The sequence below is a fragment of the Neophocaena asiaeorientalis genome, unplaced genomic scaffold (genome assembly GCF_003031525.2).
Source record: "Neophocaena asiaeorientalis asiaeorientalis breed wild unplaced genomic scaffold, Neophocaena_asiaeorientalis_V1.1 scaffold534, whole genome shotgun sequence".
NCBI classification, from domain to species: Eukaryota; Metazoa; Chordata; class Mammalia; order Artiodactyla; family Phocoenidae; genus Neophocaena; species Neophocaena asiaeorientalis.
In genome coordinates, this window is record NW_020172826.1 from 880,020 (window position 1) to 887,297 (window position 7,278).

Consider the following 7,278-nt stretch of genomic DNA (forward strand, 5'->3'; position numbering starts at 1 on the left):
CACAAATTTAGATACACAGCTAAGGTCTCCACAATTTACTAGTTGTGAGACACTGGGCAAGTCATAACTTCTCTAAGACCCAGTTTACTAATCTGTAAAGTGAGGGATAAAAATTATACTTATTATCATGAGAAGATTAAATAAAATAATACACCTGAAGTGCAAACAAAGTGATTGCATATTTTGCAATCACTCAAAATATCTTAACCATTATTGTTTTAATTTTTATTATTAAGGGACTAAATTTGGTGCCTAGCTTGTAACAGCTGCAAAGGATATATATATCTACATCTATATATAGATATAGATGTAGATATAGATATCAATCACACAGTGCTCTCCCCACCACCCATGGCATTATTTTAAAGGGATTTCAATTAAGCATGAATTATTTTTAAAACTCCACCACCATTTGCAATCTGACAGTGCTTACCAGTAGGGGTCAAAGGCTACAGGTTCACTTTCTCTAGAGCCAAGGACAGAGTGAAAGGGGTGGAGAGAAAGCCCATTGCCAATTGGTGACTCCGCAGAAGGCTGGTTTAGAGATAAACATTATTGAACGAACTTCACTTTGCCCTACACCTAAAGTGATGAAACTGACAGATGTCATGATTTCCAGAAAGAGCAGGAGATAACCTCACTGTCCAGTCAACATTCCTTTAGTACAGGACAGAGTGCAAGTCCAAGGCTGCACGCAGGGGACTCCCGAATACATAATCGTCCTAGAGGTTGTCCTTTCATCTCTGGCTGATTTGACTAGGGATTGCCTGGGTGGGGAAAGGAAATCAGCATTTTTCTGATGATCTAGCATGTGCTAAGCACAGTATTATGTGCTGTTTGCAATGTTGTAAGAAGAAATAAATCTGTGATGTAGGTATGAGCTCCAGTTTACAAATGGGAAAACTGGGGCTCAGAGAGAGACTATTGTAACAAAAATTAATGTAATAACTAGTAAGAAGGCAGAGTTAGAATTTTGAAAATATTTTATTATGAACTATATGACAAAAATTAAACAAATCATAAATACACATTTTCATAAATAATTATAAGGCAGACACCCATATAACTACCATCAGGTCAAGAAGTAAAACAAAGGCTCCTTGTGTATTCCTTCAAAATCATGGCCCTTTACTTTCCTCTTGGAGGTAACCACTCCACTGACCTTTGTGTTATTGATTCCTTGTTATATTTTAAATGTATCAATCTCTAAACACCTTAGATTAGTTTTTCCAAGCTTTTAACTTTATATAAATGGAAGGAAGCATCCTATATGTATGTTAATTCTCCCCAAATTGATTTATAGATTCAGCAATCCCAATCAAAATTCCATCAATTACTTTGACAAGCTGATTCTATAGTTTATACTGAAATACAAAGGGCCAAGAATTGGTGAGGCAGTCTACAAGAAAAATTAGGTAGGAGAATCTATTCTACCAGATATAAAAACTTGTAAGCCAGGACTTCCCTGGCAGTCCAGTGGTTAAGACTCCGCACTTCCATTGCAGTGGGTGTGGCTTCTATCCCTGGTCAGGGAACTAAGGTCCCGCGTGCGCGTGGTGCGGCCTAAAATATAAATAATAAATAAAAAAAAACTTGTAAGCCATACTGATTAAGACAGTGTGGTATTGCTCCAGGGATGGACAAATAGACACATGGAACAGAATAGAGCCTGGAACAAACTTACACTCATATGGGCACTTGATATATGAAAAGGTGATACGGTGATCCAGTGGAGAACTGATGGTCTTCTCAATAAATATTTCTGTTGCAAGAAGGGGAATCCCTTCCAGGGCCTGAGAGTGGGCTCTTGTTTAACAATCAGAAATGAATTGTCCGAGGAGACACACGTGCTGACAAAGCAAGAGACTTTATCGGGAAGTGGTCCCCCGGGCGGAGAGCAGCAGGATAAGGGAACCCAGGAGAACTGCTCTGCCATGTGGCTCACGGTCTGGGGTTTTATGGTAATTGGGTTATTTTCCAGTTTGTCCCTGGCCAATCACTCTGACTCAGGGTCCTTCCTAGTGGCACGTGCATCACTCAGACAAGATGGATTCCAGCGAGAAGGATTCTGGGTGATTGGTCAGACATATGGGCTGGCGTCTCCTCTCTCCTTTTGACCTTTCCCGAATTCTTCTGGTTGATGGTAGCTTGTTAGTTCCTCGTTCCTTACCAGGACCTCCTGTTGTAAGATAACTCATGCAAGTGGCTACCATCTTGTCTGGCCAGGGAGGGCAGTTTCGGTCAGTGGTTCCCTTAACATTTCTTGGACAATTGGATTATCTATATGGACAAAAAAAGCAAATCCATATATGAAAATCAATTCTAATTGGATTAAATATTTAAATGTGAAAGGCTATAAAGCCTTTAGAAAATATATTGAAGTATATCGTCCTGACTTCAGGGTTGGGAAGGATTTTTTAAGACACAAAAGCAGAAATAGAACTAGCTTGATTGGTTCCAGAGTCCATGCTCTTTCGACTGTGATATGACTTAGCAAAGGAACAAAATCTCTGTCCCGTGGCATTCCTTGATCCTGCATTTACATTCATGGAAGAAAAGAGGGAAAGAAAGACTTGACAAAAACCTGGAGCAGCCTTGAGAATAAGGCTTTTCCTTAAAAACAAACACCATCAACGTTATACATATGTGACTAACTCCACAAAATAACATCTCCAGCGTTCAAAGGATTTAATTCTGCTCCCTGGCAGTTAAAGCTGAGTGGGGATGATCATTGGCATGAGGGTCAAGTTCTAGAGCTTGTCTCTGCCGGATGCAGGGCTCTAGGGTCCTCATATCTGAATGATTTGTCTTAGACTTTAGTTCATGTTGGACAATGCCATGCTTGTGTAATCATGTACCAAAGCCTAGGTGCAGTCGGGACAAGTGGACTGTAGTGGACACTACTGTGCTCTGCCCATGTCCCCTGGCACCTCACCAGGGGACATGTGTGGAAGGTGTCCTACTGCAAGGACCTACATCTCTGCCTGATGGCTTGTTCTCGGGGTCCCAGCGTGGGATCAGGTGGCGGTATTGGCAAGTTTATCTTCCAGGAACAGCCATCAGTTAATGTTGATACTGGGCAGCCCTGTGGGGCTCCTGGGCACAAATCCTTTGATTACAGGAAATAGGCTTCTTTCAGCCTCCATGACTTCCCTGAGTTCCAACGGGCAGATTCAAGCAGTTGCTAATTAGGGAAGGGAGGGGATGCGAGACCAGGGAGAAACAACAGTCAAGAGAAACAATAGTGCAGCCTTGGGACAAGGTCTTCGTTCCCCATCAATATCTTTGAGCTGTTTTGCAGATACTGAAACCCCCTCCAGGTGGGAGAAGTTAATGATTAACAATGGTATTCTGCCCACAAGCATGTAGACCCAGACCCGTTGGAACCTGAAGGTTGATGACGCTGACTCCTACTTACCTCACCACGAACCCATCTGAAGAATGTCCACGAGCTGATCACGCCCTCTTTGAACCATTACTATAAAGCTCCTCACTAACTTCTCCAAGTTGGGAGACACGGTTTTGAGGGCATTAGCCGCTGTGGCCCGCCTTGCCTGGCAAAGCAATAAAGCTATTCTTTTATACTTCACCCAAAACTCTGTCTCAGAGATTCAATTCGGCACCGGTGTACAGAGAAGCTGAGATTTCGGCATCAATGTTGCTTGGGAATTGGAAGATAAATAGACTTTAGCTTCCTTGTGCCTTAGGGTGGGAAACTCAGACATTTTCTCACTGTCTCCCCAAGTCCCCAAGACAGGATTGCACCCCGGTTGCCCAGAGTGGTAACCTGCCCTCTAATACACACTTGATCAGTTGCCTTCCCTTCCCTCTGTCACCTCCCATTTCCCTGCCAGCACTCCTTGAGATAAACTACTTGCACAAATGCTTTTCCCAGGTTCTATTCCTGAGGAACCCAACCTAAGACAGGGGAGGGTGGGGAATACCCTGGGGATTAGGCCCAGGCAAAAGAAAGCAGATGACTGTCCCAAGAAATGTAGAACCAGGGACTAGAGGTCTGTAATCCTGGCTGTGAGAGGACAGCAGAGGAACTGCAGTTAGAGAATATTTGCTCCCAAGGAGGAGACCCAGACTCAGCTAGGCTTGCAGAAATGGCTATAAGGACTGATCCAACAACATACAGAGACTGTGACAGCAAGTAGTCATGACTGGATCTCAGACAGAGAAAAGGAGAAAGCCACAGCTGGGCTGTCCGAAGGAGGATTTGGGGCAGTAATTCAGATGGTCAGACAGCTCAGGTGTGATCTCCTCCCTTTTTATATGCATACCTATCATGTGGGCATCTTGATGCCCTTAGCAGCATCCCTTCCATGCTACATCCTTCTGGGTTCAGAAAAGCAGTTCCCAGTGGTCCTATTGCCAGTGTTTCCTCCGCGTCCAGTGGGAAAAGGAAGGATAAGGTAGGCTCCCTGCTTGATGGCCCGGAGTGCAAGCAGAGCGAGTCATGCTGGCTCCCACGCCTACTCACACTTACTGTGAGAGGATATTAGCATTCTTTGGTTGCAAGTAATAGAAGCAAGTTGAACTAACACAAGGAGAAAAGGGGTGGGGTTGGCAGGGACATGTCACGGAACCCAAGAACAGGAATGCAGCTAAGCTCAGTGAGTGACTGAGAAAAGGAACTAGAAGGCCCTAGGGTTCACACTCTGTTCACATTTTTCTGCCATTTTCTGCACAATTGCTTCACTCTGCTGACCTGTTTCTTTGCTCCTTTGTGCACAGGTACATGACAGGGGAATATGGCTCATTAACATATATGTGTTATATTTCCTGAATCTACAAGCTATATTTCCAGCCACATAAAGAGTTTTGAACCACTAATGGTTTCAATTTTTTTCTTATTTCTTTTTTTGTGGTTTCAAATATTGAAAGATGAATGACAGACACAGCTGGGTATACACCCCTGAGCTGATCAGTTACAGCAGGTGGGCTGAGTTCGTAGAGCACCCACGTGGCTATTAGGGATTTACTTGCATTAAGTAAAATTCCCAGAGAAGGTGGAGGGAGGTCATTAGCTTATATGCTTGACAGATCCACTTAAAGATGTCTACTTGAGAGGGGGACTAGATGACCATGGGCACAACCCTTAACCTTCCTAGCTCTCTGTTTCTTCCCAAATAAAAAGAAGGGCTGCTGGACTTCCCTGGTGGTCTGGTGGTTAAGACTCTGAGCTTCCATTTGCAGGGGACACAGGATCGATTCCTGATCTGGGAACTAAGATCCTGCATGCTGCAGGGCACAGCCAGAAAAAAAATAAAAAGGGTTGGGACTAAACACTTTTTGTGGTCAACTCCAGCTTCAATTTGAACACCTATAAACTCAGAGCCTCTCCTTTTCACATTCTGTGACATTTTCTAGAGCCCAACAACCATTTTCTTTAACTATGAGGGGGACATTTTACAGAAGAGCTGCCATATTTTAGCCAAAATTCCCTTTCCTTTCCAACTGGTCTACATTATTTTCCTTCTGGAAATTGGGAGCAGACTAGGGGAACTACGAAGGTGACTCAGGGGCAGGGCAGGCCAGGCAACCCGGATGGAGCCCTTCTGTTTCTTTCAAGCCCTGGAAGGAAGAGAGACGGCAGACATCGTGTAGGAGGCAGGCGGATGATTAGAACTGGATGCACGGTACTTACTGGTTAGCTTCGTCCCTTCCCTGCAACGTATCTCTTCCTGCCAGATGGCTCACCTGCTTTAACTCTGAACTTGACCCTAGATAATAGCAGCAGGTAGAAAGTGAATAAATAACCTTTTCCTCAGTTGACCTCTCTCTCTGCTCCCAGACGTGTCAGTTATCTACTTATACGCCCTAATGTACGTCAGATTGTTCTCGAACACTGGTCACGTCCAAGTCACATCACACGTGGGGCTGCTCGCACCCTGGTGCAGCTCCAAGACAATAGCTCCCTCTGTCATGCTTGGAGAAGTGGGTGGGGCACTGGAGCCCCTCCCACTTCCTCTAATGGCTCCACCCACCCCGGATCCGTGTGCCACCCCAGGCTCCTCCCACCTCTAACATCAGCTTCTTTCTCCTCAGGGAATATAGGCAAGTGCAGCCACTGCTGGCTTTCTACATCAGAAAGCTACCCATTGCTGCATTCCAGTATTTTCCCCAGGATTCCTGGGCTCTGGGACTGTCAGAGAACCCACCCTGGCATGAATGGGTAAACATAGATCCAATTTCCAAGCCCCATGTCGTTGCAACTGTTGTTAATAATGATAATAACAATGCCATACCTACTTCCTCTTTCCACCCCCTTGTCTTCTTTTTTTTAAAAATAAATTTATTTATTTTTTGGTTGCATTGGGTCTTCATTGCTGTGCGTGGGCTTTCTCTAGTTGCGGCAAACGGGGGCTACTCTTTGTTGCGGAGCACAGGCTCTAGGCACATGGCCTGCAGTAGTTGTGGCACGTGGGCTCAGTAGTTGTGGTGCATGGGCTTAGTTGCTACGCGGCATGTGGGATCTTCCTGGGCCAGGGCTCAAACCCGTGTCCCCTGCATTGGCAGGCGGATTCTTAACCACTGCGCCACCAGGGAAGTACGCCCCCCCTTGTCTTCTAATTTTCTCAACTCTTCCTGTCAAATGAAGGAGAGCTTTCATGTGTGAAGACCCCCTGCCCGAGGACTCGCAGGTAGCTAGAGGTGGCAGCTGGGTTGGGGCTACAGATTGGGTGGGAGATCCTCAAGACTCCCCAGGCAGAGAACTCCTCAGTTCTCTGCCCCAGACGGGTGTTCATAGAAATGGAGAGAATTCAGTTGAATTGGTGATGTAAGAGGGTGAAACACTCTATCCCTTACATTTTCCTTCATTTAAGATATTTTTCCTTAGTTGCCTATAAACATTATAATTATAATTAGCCTGGGGACTGGATTGCTTTTCAGTTCTACAATTGATTTTACCATTTCTTTATTTAATATTTAATTACACTAAATGATTTTTGGGAAAGGAGTGAAGAGCAATCTTTTTTTAAAAAATAAATTTATTTAATTTATTTATTTATTATTTTTGGCTGCGTTGGGTCTTCATTGCTGCACACGAGCTTTCTCTAGTTGCGGCGAGCTGGGGCTACTCTTCCTTGCGGTGCACGGGTTTCTCATTGCCCTGGCTTCTCTTGTTGCTCAGCACGGGCTCTAGGCACGCGGGCTTCAGTAGTTGTGGCTCACGGGCTTCAGTAGTTGTGACTCACGGGCTCTAGAGCGCAGGCTCAGTAGTTGTGGTGCACTGGCTTAGTTGTTCCGCCGTATGTGGGATCTTCCCAG